This window comes from Sciurus vulgaris (assembly GCF_902686455.1).
Source record: "Sciurus vulgaris genome assembly, chromosome: 1".
In the NCBI taxonomy this organism is placed as follows: Eukaryota; Metazoa; Chordata; class Mammalia; order Rodentia; family Sciuridae; genus Sciurus; species Sciurus vulgaris.
Window position 1 is genome coordinate 116234559 of NC_136461.1, and position 14945 is coordinate 116249503.

At 44.1% G+C, this 14945-nt stretch overlaps 1 long non-coding RNA gene across 1 annotated transcript in view; it reads right to left on the minus strand.

Moving 5' to 3' along the window:
- Nucleotides 1-1796: 1796 nt before the first annotated feature.
- Nucleotides 1797-14945, minus strand: part of LOC306637717 — a 35733-nt gene continuing 22584 nt past the window's right edge. Inside the window, exons 2-3 of the long non-coding RNA XR_013757241.1 lie at nucleotides 2789-2900; nucleotides 1797-2206 (exon numbers count right to left, since the gene is read on the minus strand). This is a non-coding gene — a long non-coding RNA (uncharacterized lncRNA). The remainder of the gene's footprint in view (nucleotides 2207-2788; nucleotides 2901-14945) is intronic.

The window sequence follows — 14945 nt, forward strand, 5'->3', positions numbered from 1 at the left end:
GTGAGACTCTTATCTCAAAAAAATTAATAAATAAAAAAGGCTGGGGATGTGGTTCATTAGTTGTGTCCCTGGGTTCAATCCCCAATATCAAAAAACAAAAACAAAAACAAAAACAAACAAACAAAAAAACCCAAGGAGCCCAAGCTGGGTGAGGTCAGGATTGTACAGGAAACACTGCACAAGGAGATGAGGGGAGGGGGGCTGAAATGTACTTAGGACTTCACTTTTGGAGTCAGGTGCCCTGACCCAGAGAAGGGGGATCTTCTTATGGCCACACAGTTGAGCATCCCTGAGTACAATTCTAAGCACACCAAAAACAAACAAAAACAACCCAAAACTCCAGGAATGGTAAGACTATGAGAGGGACAGGCATTTGGGGACAGTAGTTAGAACAAACCAACTTCCATTTACTGAGAACTTACTATGTGCTGAGCACTGTGCCCTCTTAAGCCTTACTACTGCAATAACATACGAGTGACTAAGAGGCTTTGTCCCTTGACTAGGGTTACACAGCTTGGCAAACAATAGAAATTCAAAGTGGGTCTCAAAGATTGGGTATGGCTCAGTGCTACAGCACTTACCAAGCATGCATGAGGCCCTGGGTTTCACCCCAGTACCACAAAAACAGCAAAAAGTGGGTTGAGCCAGGGGAGGTGGTAATCCTAATGCCTGTAATCCTAGCAGTTTAGGAGGCTGAGGCAGGAGGATCCCAAGTGTGAGGCCAGCCTCATCTACTTAGGGAGGCATTGTCTCAAAAAATAAAAAAGGCTAGGGATGTGGCTAAGTGGTTGAGAGCCCCTGGGTTTAATCCCTAGTACCAAAAAAAAAAAAAGTGGGTTTCAGCTGGGCAGGGGGGTGAGCACCCACAATCCCAGTGACTTGGCAATTTAGCAAGACCCTGTCTCAAAAAGTGAAATAAAAAGGGTTGGGGAGGATAGCTCAGTGGTAGTGCACCCCTGGATTCAAGTCCCAGTGCAGCCCGTGCACGCGTGCGCGCGCACACACACACACACACATACACACTCAAAAGTGAGTCTGCCACCTTGCCCTGAACACTGGAACCTGGGCCACCACCTGGAATTCTTTCCCACAAATCCAGACTGCTTCCCTTCATGCCCATGAACTGTCACTCCCTCTCATACTACTTGGAGTTTTTGGAAAAAGACATCAAAAGATCTCAGACCGGGCATGGTGGTACATACCTGTAATCCCAGCAGCTCTGGAGGCTAAGGCAGGAGGATCACAAGTTCAATCCCAGCCTCAGCAACTTAGGGAAGCCCCAAGCAACTCAGTGAGACCCTGACTCAAAATAAAATAAAAAAAAAAAAAAAAAAAAAAAGATCTCAGATCTGGATTGGATGAGCCAATCCACACCCATGTGACAACAGAGGCTCAGAGAAAGCAAGTCGCATGCGGGACTGGAATTCAGGAGTCCTGGGTCTCCACTTTTCTTCTATCGTTCTGTGATCTCCCAGAAGGGAATATTCACATATCTTCCTGGGAATTGAAATCTGGTATTATTTGAAACTTCTTAAACCCCTTCGGTTGTGACAAGGGAGGGAAGTGCCACTCCCCTCAACAATCCCTTTCCCTAAAAAGAAACCCCCTCCCCCAAAAAAAGGTTCCCTTTCCCCTGAAGCTCAGAGTCCTGCTGGGACCTTCCCCTCAGACAGTGTTTCAGTTTCCAGAGCAGGCAAGGGGGACCAGGAAGAGAGCTCAGCACCTAGGTGAATAGACACCATGACCCTGAGTCTGCCTGGCACCAAGGTCTGCAGAGCCCAGAGTGTCCTGGCTGGTGAGAGGGAAGGAAGGAGACCCACAGACCAGACAACACCTTCGGTTAGGTAGAATAGAACAGAATAGAAAAGTTGCAGGTGTGGGACTGAGTAAGACCCTAGGGGTGTGGGGCAGATGGCAGCACAGCTCCAGCTGGTGAAGGGGAAGCCTGGCTGAGCTACCTCCTTCCAGTTGCCCTACCCCAGCACCTGGGGTTCTCTTATTATCTGCTGCTGGCTGCCAGATGGTGCCCCAGGGCCTGGACATTCTGCTCTTCTAGCTGTCCCCACCCCAAAGCACAGGGCCCTGAGGCGAGGGAAGTGCAAGTCAATGAGTTTTGCTGCCTGAGGTCTGGGAGAGCCAGATCCAGATGGGCAGCACCCCACCTGAGCAGGGTCTTCTTCCTCCTTCTATTGTCTCATCTTTCTGCCTGGGCAAAGACATCAAGAGAGGTCACATCAATTCAGGTGAATCCTTCAGACACCAGAGAGAATTTATATCATCTTTCCCCTTCCTGTTCTCCCCAGAGTAAAATAAATAAATACATGAAAATAAAAAGGAAACAAGAAAAAAAAAATGGCCACAAAAAACAACTGAACCCAGATTTGGACTTGAGGAATGAGATTCAGAGTAGTCAGGTGTCAGATTGTTTGAGATCTTGATTGTGGCCTATGCACTCAGCGCTCACACACTCACCTGGGGACTGTAGGTCAGGTTCCACATGCACCTGGCTGGGATGTGGGTAAGTGGTGCTTGAGAAGATTTAGTGGTGTAAACAGGAGGATAGGTGTTGACCACTGGAGGGAGCAGGGGGCTGCTCTACAAGATCCCTCATGCTCAGGCCTGAGGCAGTGCAGGCCTCAGAAAAGACCCATCCCCCGCTCCATTCCAGAACTTCTCTTACCCCCATTCCTTCTTTCCCTCCCCCAGTTCTAAATGCTATGGGGTTGGCAATAGACTTGGACCTGTCTACACCTGCCCATCCCGGAGCTACTCAGTCCTCAAATCTTACCCGTTCTCCCTCACTGTCCTTGTTCTGTCCAGCTGGCAAACCAGGGGGCCTGGGCTGGGCTGGGGATCCATAGATTGGGACAGGGGTATCCACCGATGTGATGGTGATATGGCTAGGAAGGGAACATGAATTGGAATGGAGACACAAACTGGGACCCGGAGACAAGGACTGGGAGAGAGGACATGAATGGGGATGAGGGACATAAGCTGGGTCTGGGATATGCGCTGGCTTAGAGGACATAGGTGGGAGGTGGTGGGGACACAGGTTGGGTAACTGCAGCCCCTGGATGCCGGACTGGGGAAGTGTGACATGGACATAAGGGAAAGTCCAGATGTTCTGGGGCTGGATCAGGATGAGAGACTTTGGGCCTGGAGCAGGGGGCGAAAGCTCTTGCAAAATCTGGTGGTGCTGACCTTTGATCTGACCCTGGGCAGTCTGGCCTCTGCCAGTCTCCTCTGGCTTGGCCTGGTGGGGGTAGAGATGGCCCCTTCCCTGGAGGGTCAGCACCAAACTCTTGGCCTCCACCATAGCGTCTGGCCCCAGGTAATTATAGGGCTGTTGCCAAGCTTGGCTATAAAAGGGTGGATGGACTGGCCCAGGAACCTGGGAGAGCTAGGCTCAACTGGTCAGGAGTCCCCCAGCCTGCCCTTGAGAGGCTGGTAACTAAGGAACGCTCAGATTTCATACACACACACAACTGCACACATTTCAATTCATGCCCACTCATATAATCTCCCAACCTTGCGACCCCACACAGTCAATCAAACTCCCTTCTTCAGGAGGGAGGGGCAGGGGGTGATAACCCTGAAGGGGCCTCAGAGAGGGAAGCAGGGGTTTGTTTACACAGCTGAGGTGGAAGAGGCCTCACACTGGGCCAGAAGGACCAGTGCAGAAGGGCTCAGGCACACAGGCCACCTCCACCCCTACTCATGGTACACACTAATCCCCACCTCCACACCCATCAGGTGTGTGTGTTCAAACTGATTCCAAATCCTCATATGTGCACCAGGCACACATGCTAATGTCACACTGCCAAACACACTCAGGCAAACACCAGCTCACATACAAGGGAAGGGCTCACAGGCACCCAGAGTCACACTTGGATCTAGGGTCACCAGGGTCACACACTTGAGGGCTGGCATCCAACAGATGACACAGTTCTCTAACACAGATTGGCTGACAGTCCCAACTAAACAAACAGCATTTCATGCCAGGAAGGGCAGTGGCCAAACCAAAGTTGGGAGTCTGGGAAAGTACAAGGGGGAGGAGCCGTGTGGGGACAGCAGTGCCACGTTCACACCCCAGGGAACCTATAGGTCACATCAACAGCAAGGAGAGACACAAAAACAACCCAAAGACCCCAGAATGTCTGAGGACACAGGCACTAACCCAGGGAGAGCTTTCGCTCTCATCCATGTGTACACAGAGACCTGGGTGCACACCCTGTGTCCACCATAGTTCCTTTCAGGGACTTGAGAGGTCCTCCCCAGCCTGCCTCACCAATGAAGGAAAGACAATGCAGGTGGGGGGTGCTTGCTGGGAAGAGTCAGAGCTGTCTGATCAGAGGGACCCCTCTTCTCACACCACATGCGCTTATGTATACACACACACACACACAGCAGACCTAGAGGTCAGGGGAGGGACCCAAGGAGACCAACAGAGGCTGCCCCACCCCCCTAGGGGTAGGATCACACCCATGTCTGCCTACCTGGGCACCAGAACTGCCCACACTGGTCACAGCCTCCCTTGAGGCCCGGCCTCTCTGTACCATTAACCTCTCTGTGTGCCTGTCACTTGGCTGCCTCTCAGGGCCTGACAGGACCTGATCTGAAGTGGGAAAAGGGGGAGTCTCTCCTAGAAAGGTCCCCACATCAGGCCTTGTGAGCATTCTCACTCCTTGAGGGCAAACCGCCCACAAGCAGGTGCTAAACCCCAGGCATGCAACCCAGAATAAGGTGACCATTTGACTGGGCCTGTAGGCAGGGTTGTCTGGGAAGGTTCTGAGAGATCAGAAGCTTGAGTGATGATTGGCAGCTTGCCAGTTAGGGGGCAGGTGTTTGTGGGGAGGACTAGGCAGGGGAGATAGACCAAACAGAGGGGACAGCAGGATCCAAAGGGCAGAGGCCACTGTGCTGATATTTCTTGGAATCAACTCACAAAAACATTCACACTCACAGAAGAGAGCACCCTTTTCACACAGAGTGCCTCTGTGCAGGCACACACCCACTCCTGGAGCAAGTCTGTGGTTTATTCCTTGCCAAGCAGGATTTTTTTTTTTTTTTTTTTTTTTTTTTTTTTTTTGTACCCATACCCAGCCCTTTTTATTTTTTATTTAGAGACAGGGTCTTCCTCAGTTGCTGAGACTGACTTTGAACTCACCATCCTACTGCCTCGGCCTCTGGAATTACAAGCATGCACACTATGCCTGGCTTAGGCTGGTTGCTCTTGCACCACTGTGCAGTGCAGATCCCACGGTGCCCAAACTATGTGAATTGCACCCCCTAGAGATAGTCTAACCCACCTGCACCCCTGCTGAGAGGCTGCCCTTCTGTGGGTACCCACAGTGAAGGAGCCTCCTTTGTTGATACCAGTGACTGAGGAGCCCCAATATCCAGCAGCCCCCGAGCTTCTCAGGGCTGGAGAGAGCAGAGAGGCCACGGAGACTGGTAACAGGAGGGAGTCTCAGAGCAACAGATTCTCCTTGAACTAGAAGCCCAAGTTAAAAATAGGCCAGAAGGTGGCAGAAAAGGAAGTTGTTTTCCAAGAGGACTTGCTTCATCCCAAACACAGAGGCTCCGTGGGACCCTGCTGGGCTGAGGAGTCCAAAAGAACTGTGTCTGGGGAGCCACATTCCACCCAGTGGGCCTCCTGTGACCTTCGTTCTGTTTTATCTCCTTTATTTGTTTATTAAACTAAACTTTTTTGTGTGATTCTTTTAGGATTACTGAATGAAACATTAACTTTTGGTTAAAGTAATATCATATACCTCACTTAGCCCTTATGTTCATTCCCATCAAGCACCTCTGTGCCATTGTTACCATGCATTCTATAAGGCCCACAATATATTTTTAGTTTTGTTTTCAACTATCTTTTTTAAAAATATTTTTTAGTTGTGGACAGACACAATATCTTTATTTATTTTTACATGGCACCTCACATGTGCAAGGCTAGCGCTCTGCCACTGAGCTACAGCCCCAGCCCTGTTTTCAACTATATTTTAAAGGGAATTTTATAAGTCAATTTCAAAAAACCGAAGGCCGAATGTTTTCTCTGACAAGTGGATGCTAACACACAAAAGTCGGGGAGGGGAGAATGGACTACTCTGGATTAGACAAAGGGGAATGAAGGGAAGGGAGGGGGGATGGGAATAGGAAAGGCAGCAGAATGAATGGGACATAACTGTCCTATGTTCACACATGAACACACGACCAGGGAAACTCCACATCATGTACAAAAACAAGAATGGGAAGGTATACTCCATTTATGAGATGTCAAAATATACTCTACTGTCATGTATAACTAAAAAGAACAAACAAAACGGTTTTAAAAATCAAATAAAGGGAATTTTAGTAATCAGACACCAGAACACATGCCTGTTATCCCAGTGACTGGGGAGCCTGAGGTGGAAGGATCACAAGTTCCATCCTGGGCAAACTTAGTGAAACCCTGTCTCAATAAAATAAAGAGGATTTTTAAATAAGAAAAAAAAAAAAAAAGCTCACAGAATTACCATTTCTGGGGCTCTTCACTCCTCTATGTAGACAAATTTCCATTTGTATCATTTTCCTTTTGTTTGAAGGACTTTAAAAAAAATTTCTTACAGTGCAGGTTTGTTGGTGATGAATGCTTTCACTTTTGAATATCTGAAAGTGCCTTTATTCCATCTTCATATTTGAAAGATATCTCCAACTGAATTCTAGGTTGCCTTTTTTTATCTTTTTGTACCTTAAAGATATGGCTCTACTATCTTTGGGGTTGCATCTTTTCTGATGATAACTCCGCTTCTGTTTTCCTTCTTTATGTTACCTTCTTTGGCTGCTCTGAAGATTTTCTTTTTGACATCCCCTGCCCATTTTTATATTTTATTTAGAGACAGGGTCTCTCTGAGTTGCTTAGGGACTCATTGCTAAGGCTGGCTTTGAACTCAGGATCCTCCTGCCTCAACCTCCTGAGCCTCTGGGATTATAGGTGTGCACCACCATGTCCAGCCCTAAATGTAGATTTTTTCATATTTCTTGTGCTTAGGGTTTGTTGATCCTCTTAGATATGTGGTTTTATAGTTTTCATCAAAATTAGAACATTTCCAGTCAGGTACGGTGGTACATGCCTATGATCCCAGCAACTCAGGAGGCTAAGGCAGGAGGATCACAAGTTCAAGGTCAGCCTCAGCAACTTAAGAAGAACCTGTCTCAAAATTTAAAAATGAAATAAAAAAGGACTGGGGATGTAGCTCAGTGGTAAAGAACCTCTGGGTTCAATCTCCAGTACCAAAAAATAAAACAAAATAAAATAAATAAAATACTTAGGACATTTGGAGGCCATTTTTTCTTCAAATATTTTTCTGTCACCCTTCCTTCCTCCTTTCTGAGTCTCCAAACAGGTATAATGACTACTTAATGTTTTCCCACAGTTCACTGATTTTTCTAACTTTTGTATTTTAAGAGATCTTTTTGTTTTGTTTTTGTTTTCTTGAAATAAGAACTTGATATGTTGCCAGGTCTGGTCTCAAACTCCTGGGCTCAAGAGATTCTCCTGCCTCAGCCTTCCAAATAGCCAGGACTACAAGCTCACATCACTGTGTCCAGATGTATTTTTGTTTTTGTTTTTCAAATCTGTTTTCTACTCTGTGGTTCATTTTGGATAGTTTCTATTGCTATGTCCTCAAGTTCACAAAGCTTACTTTTCTGCAGCATTCTAATCTGCTTTTAATTCTACCCAGGACATTTTTCATCTCAAACATTGTACTATATAGCTCTGAATGGTCAATGGGGATTTTTATATTTTTCACATCTCTTTATATTATGTTTATGTTATATCTTCTTGAACATAATGGAATATATTTAATAATAGCTCTTATAGTCAGATGCAGTGGCACACACCTGTAATTCTAGCTACTCAAGAGATTGAGGCAGGAAGATTTCAAATTCGAGGCCAACCTGGGCAAAGTAGCTAGAGACCCTGTTTCAAAATAAAAATAAAAATAAAAGATCAGGGATGTGGCTCAGTGACAGAGTGCTTGCCTAGCGTGTTCAATTCCCAGCACCACACACACAAAAATAGCTATTTATAAAGCCTCTGCTTGCTGGGTATAGTGGCACAGATCTGTAATCCCAGCAACTCCGGAGGCGGAGTCAGGAGGATTGCAAGTTCAAGGTCCTAAGCAACTCATAGAAACCCTGTCTCAAAGTAAAAAGGTTTGGGAATGTAGCTTAGAGGTAAAGTGCCCCTGGTTAAACTTCCAGTACCAAAAAATGAAATAAAATAAAGCCTCTGCTTACTAATTCTGTGATATTGATTTATTATTTTCCTTATTTTCAGTCATATTTTCCTGCTTCTTTGATTGGATGCCAGACATTGAGTATTTTATGTTGTTTGGTGATGGGTTTCTTGTATTCTTTTGAATATTTTTGAGCTTTGTTCAGGAACATGACTAAATTACTTGGAAACAGATTGATTCTTCTAAGGTTTGCTTTTTAAGGTGCCATTTGGCAAGATAAAAACAGCTTTTGGCCTAGAGCTGATTTGGTCTCACCACTGAGGCAATACCATTGTGAGGATTCTATTTGCTGCCACATGTATCAGCCCCTATTCAGTCAGGAGACAGAAACCACATGGTACTTTGAACAGGAAAAGTCTAGTGTAAAGAATTATTAACTGTAACAAGAGAATCTCAGTCAGGAGGAACTAGCTAGTAAGAAAACAACAAAACTCTAAGAATATATATGGAAGTGCTGGGCATGCCTGTAGTTCCATGTACTCAGGAGGCTGAGTCGGGAGTATCACTTGAGCCTAGGAGTTTGGGTCCTGTGTGGGCAACATACAGTTTCCTTAAAATAAATAAATAAATAAATAAATAAATAAATAAATAAATAAATAAATAAATAAATAAATAAATAAAAATGTAAAAATTGGGGTGTGTGGCATGTACTGGGAATTGAATTCGGGATGCTTTACCCCTGAGCTACATCCCTACATCCTCATCACCCCACATTTTTTTGAGACAGGTTTTCACTAAACTGCTGAAGGTCTCAATAAATTGCTGAAGCTGGCCTCAAACTTGTGATCCCCCTGCTTCAGCAAGTCTCTAGGATTACAGGTGTGTGCCACCATGCCTAGGGGAGAATTTTGGTTTTGTTTTGTTTTTCTCCTTTTTGGGTACTAGGGATTGAATCCAAATGCACTTAACCACTGAACCACATCCCCAGCCCTGTTGTCTATTTTATTTAAAGACAGGGTCTCACTGAGTTACTAAGGACCTTGCAGAGGCTGTCTTTATATTCACAATCCCCCTAAATCAGCCTCCACAGCCGCTGGGATTACAGGCATGAGCCACCCGCGCCCAGGGAAGGGGAAAAATTTAAAGGAGAATATAGGAATAGTAGATACAAGGAGCAGTTAATGTTCCTTCCTAGGGTTGAGACACAGCATTCGGGAAGCAGCCTTCCCTCCACTGCATCTGAGGAGCTGCAGCTGCTGCTGAAACCTTTGGGGAAGGCACCCCAGAATCAGGAAGGACACTGTCTTCCTTCTGCAAAACGTCTCTCTAGTGCCCTCTACTGATAAAGGTCCGCTTATTCTAGCTGGCAAAGGAAAACTTTAACCGGCTCAGCTACATTTTCAGAGCAGGCAATGAAGAATCCATTTAGCACTGAGAGGCCATTGCATTAATAATTGGCTCAAAGTGATCATTGTTAGGATGTCTTCCACTGTGGCTTCTGGAAACACAAAGTATTCTGGGCCCAAAATGAACTCTGAGGATTGCCTGCTTCTTTCCCGTGATTTTTTTTCCCTATACTTGTTATTTTCCCACTTGCAGGCACCACTCAGCATGAAGCACAAAGACTTGAAGGGGACTCTGCCGATCTCCATAATTCTCTCTCTATGCACCTCTCTTCTTCAGTACTCTGCCATGTAACTGTAAGCACCTGGGCCTCCCCAAACTCTCAGCTCCCCTTCCTTCACTCAGAGACCATCAAGCTCTGCTTCCTATGCAGAAGCATCTGGGTAATCTTAGTTTATGTCTTCTCTCTCAGGGATGACTGGTTTTGTTTTGCTTTGGTTTTTACTGGGGATGGAATCTAGAGGAGCTGTATCATCTAACTACATCCCCAGTCCTTTTAAATTTTTTTATTTTTTTAGAGACAGGGTCTCACTAAGTTACCCAAGCCATCCTCAAACCTGTAATCCTCCTACCTCAGCCTCCCTGAGTCACTGGGATTATAAGCAAGGGCCACTGTGTCCATCCTCAACTGTTCTGTTCTACCTGTTGTCTGATGTCTGAATATTCAGTGTTTGTTAGGTTTTTGAGTTGTTTAGGACAATTCTGTTTAGGCCACAATCAAAAGACAGCCTGTGGGATGTAGCTCAGTGGTAGGTTCCATCCCCAGTACCAAAAATAAATTAATTAATTAAATTAAAATAAAAAGAAGAGGACTTGCTGGGGTCAGTGGCACAAATTTACAGTCCCAGCTGCTGAGGAAGTTAAGTCAAGAAGATCAGTTGAGCCTGAGTTGGAGATCAAACTGGACAATTTAGCTAGATTCCATTTCAGGAAAAAAAGGTGGGGGGAGAACTTTTATTTATTCATTTATGTATGTATTTATTTATGGTAGTGGGGATTGAACACAGAGGTGTTCTACCACTGAGATACATCTCCAGTCCTTTCTATTTTTTATTTTGAGACAGGGTCTCATTAAGATGCTGAGGTCTCCCTAAGTTGCTCAGGTTGGTCTTGAACATGATCCTCCTGCCTCAGCTTCTGGGGTCTCTGGGATTATAGGTATGCACCACCATACCTGGTGAGGAGAGGCTTTAAATTGTAATGTATACACTGTCCCTTTTAATTGGATACAGTTAATGTTTATTTTCTCATACTGGCATATAGGTTTTAGAAGTCAAATGGGACTAAACAAATTGATGAAAACTCATAGTCCCTGCCACACCTGTCTTCAGCTCCCAGCCCCACTACACAAAGGTAACTACCCTCAAACCTTCTAGTTGCTTCCTCTGATTTTCACATTCATGTTTCTAAATAAGATGCTTGCACTGCTGGTTTTTGTTTTGGTTTGTTTTGTTTTTGGTACCAGCGACTGAACCCAGGGGCACTTAACCACTGAGCCACATCCCCAGTCCTTTTTATGTTTTATTGTGAAACAGTGTCTCGATAAGTTGCTTAAGGCAAATTGCTGAGGCTGGCTTTGAACTTATCATACTCACAATCCTCCTGCCTCAGCCTTCTGAGCCGCTGGGATTACAAGTGTGTGATACCACGCCTGGCTGTATGCTGGGTTTTGTTTATGTTTTTTTTTTTTTTTTTTTCCTTTATTGTCTTTCCAAAGTTAGACTTCACTAACTCGCCCCCACAAAAGGTGAGGATTTAGTTCTCTGTGTCCTCCCCTTCAATTCACAGACACCAGACATCACACGCTTCACCCCCATCTCTCAATAGAACTAAGTGCAAACATCACAATTTAGCATTTAGATGGCTATCAAATTGTAACATATATTCATAATTGAGCCATATACTATGCTATGATTTGTTCTATTTCTTTTAAAACGTTTCATTTTCCTTGGAGTTAATAATGAACTGGAAAGACCAACAACCCAATAGAGAAATGGCCAAAGAACATGAACAGTTCACAGATAGGAAGTGCAAATGGCTTTTAAATTTTTAAAAAGATGCTCTATCTCACACAGAAGATAAATGAAAATTAAAACTACATTGAGACAGCCTTTCTCATTTATCAGCTTGGCAAAAATCCAAAAGTTTACAACACAGTCTGTTGATGTGGCTTTAGGGAACGGGCTTTCTCACACACTGCCAGTGGTTAGGGGAGCAGAATAACTCACATACAGGGAGATTTGAAGATAGAAACAAAATTACGGATGCATTTACACTTTAACCTACCAATCCCACTTCTGGGAATTTGTCCTGCAGCTATGTCTGTGCGTTTGTAATGACGTATGTATCTAGTTATTCATTGTGGTATTCATTAATAATAAGAGAGTGTTGGAAACAACCCACATGTCTTTCTATGGAGCACTGGTTAAATAAACTACTGTACATCCACACAATGGAACACTAAGCCAGTGGACTAAAGAATGAGGAAGCTCTCCATGGAAAAAGCACCAGAATATATTCTGAAGTGAAAACAAAGTCTAGAACAATGTGTATAGTACGCAAGAAAAACAAGGTAGTTCCTTCCTATTTGTTTACATCTTATTTTAAAAAAACATAGACTACAACAATGTGAATATAGTTAGCACTACTAAATTGCACACTTCAGTAATGACGATGGTAATTTTATGATATATGTTCTTTTTACTTTTAGTATAAGAATTAAACCCAGGGGCACTTAACCTCCCACATCCCCAGCCCTTCTTTATATTTTCTTTTGAGACAGGGTCTCACTGAGTTGCTTGGGGCCTTGCTAAATTGCTGAGGCTGACCTTGAACTCACAATCCTCCTGCTGGAGCCTTCAGAGCCGCTGGGATTACAGGTGTCATCCCCATGCCTGGCTTGATATATGTTCTTTCAACCACAAGACCAACAACCCACTAAAAGTATATATAAGAAACTAATTTTTTAAAAAATTGTCCGCTTCAGGAAAAGACAGAGTACACACAGTTATTCACTGTTAAAATCATTTTGGTTTTTGAATTATGTGAATGTATTAAAAAACGAATTTAAGTTTTTTTAATGCCTGGTTGATTTAATTTAAGTGTGTGTGTGTGTGTGTGTGTGTGTGTGTGTGTGTGTGTGTGTGTGACAGAGAGGTAGAGGGTGGTACTGGGAATTGAGCTCAGTGAACTCTATCACTGAGCTTTATCCCCAGTTCTTTTTATTTTTTTATTTTGAGTCAGGGTCTTGCTAAATTGCTGAGTTTAGCCTTGAACTTGCAATCAATCCTTTTGCTTCAGCCTCCTGAGTTGCTGGGATTACAGGTCTGTGCTACCATGCTCAGTTCCCTATTTTAGGGTTTTTAAAATTTGTTATTAATTTAACTCTACTAATAGAGCCAGTAGAGTCAAGCGCATCAAACAGCTCAGCACTCCCCTTTAACTTGGAGACTCCCTCCCACAGCCCTTGGTTCCTTTGGTCTGATCTGGGTTAACTGCTCTTTGGTTCTGATACACAGCTACCTCCTCAGAGCTTCCCTCCATCAGCATTCTGGGAATTCCCTTTCTCTCCTTCCTGTGTTAGAGCAGCTTCCTGGAGCCCATGCCTCATTCTTTCTATGTTTACCTTGAATTTTGTGGAGCACATCTCCAGGAGCTTCCTGAGAAACAATGTTTTGTGTTATTGAATGACTGAAAGCACTCTTTATTCTAGCCCCATGGCCCTGTTTCTTTCTTTTTGGCTTTCTTCTGGTTTTTTGTAGTGTTTGGGATCAAACCCAGGGCCTTATGCCTGCTAGGTAAGTGCTCTACCACTGAGCTACATCCCCAGCCTTTTTATTCTGAGACACAGTCTTGCTAAATTGCTGAGGCTGGCCTCAAATTTGGGATCCTTCTGCCTCAGCCTCTGGAGTTGCTGGGATTACAGGGGTGTACTACTGCTCCCTGTTTACAAACCAGCTTTGTGATAGCACTCTCACTAAATATAAGCTCCTCAAGGAAGAATCTATGCCAGTTTTGCTTGCGGATAGAGTCCTAGCACTAGAATATTATCAGGCACATATGAAGTGTTCAGTAAATATTTGTGGAAAGGAAAAAGGCAGAAAGAATGGAAGAAAAGAATAAAGGAACTCCTAGTTGCTTTCTCATCTGTTCTAAATGTTGATCTTTTGTCTAGGACCATTCTATGGACTTTTTTTCCCCAGAAAAGAATCACCTAATCTTCTTTGTGGGAACATAACCCTGGCTTCCAGAAAATAGGTAGGAGAAAGGAGCAGTAGTCTCATTATTCAATGATTTTTTGGGGGGCTGGGGAGGGGTGGTTGCTGAGGTTTGAACCCAGAGCCTGTCACATGGTAAACACTCAGTGGTAAACACTCTACCACTGAACTATACAGCCAGACATTTTTATTATTTATTTTGAGACAGGATGGCCTTGAATTTGCAATCCTCCTGCCTCACTCTCCTGGGTAGCTGGATTTCAGGCATGCACCACAGCTCCCTGCTCCAGATAGTTATTTTTATCCATATGCTCCTCAAAGCCATTTTGCCTGGTGTTCCTAAGTCTGCAGTCAAGCCCTTCCTGTGGTTTAAAACCCTACTATATGCTGGGCACCATTCCATAGCAGCACTGTTCTCTACTGTAGGAAGCAAAGTTCCTGCCCTATGAAGTTTATAACCAACTGGGGATCAATATAAAATAGGCAGCAAAGAATTGATAAGCATACAGTGGGCCCTCTATCCATAGGTACTGCATCCTCAGATTCAACCAATTGCAAACCAAAAATATCTGAAAAGTTGGAACATGAACAGAGTTTTCTCTTATTGTTATTCCCTAACCAATACAGTGTAACATCTATTTATCTAGCACTCACATTGTATTAGGTATTATAAGTAATCTAAAGATGATTTAAAGTAAAGGAAGGCTGGGGTTGTGGCTCAGTGGTAAAGTGCTTGCCTCACACATATGAGGCACTGGGTTCGATCCTCAGCACCACATAAAAATAAATAAATAAATAAAATAAAGGTATTAAAAAAAGCATACAGGAAAATATGTATGGTTTATATGTAAATACTACACCATTTTATATAAAAGACTTGAACATCTGTGGATTTGGATATCCAAGGAGGGTCCTGGAATCAATCTCTGTGGATACCCAGGTTCAACCATGTGTGTATGTATCAGGTAGTGAAGTGACAAGTGCTTTGAAGAAAAGACAGGAAAATACAAGTAAGAAAAGTAGCTGTGCATCTGCAGATCTGTGATCTCTGCATGCATAAGTGCATGCTAGAGTACTTAGGAAAGATCTCTCAGCTGGG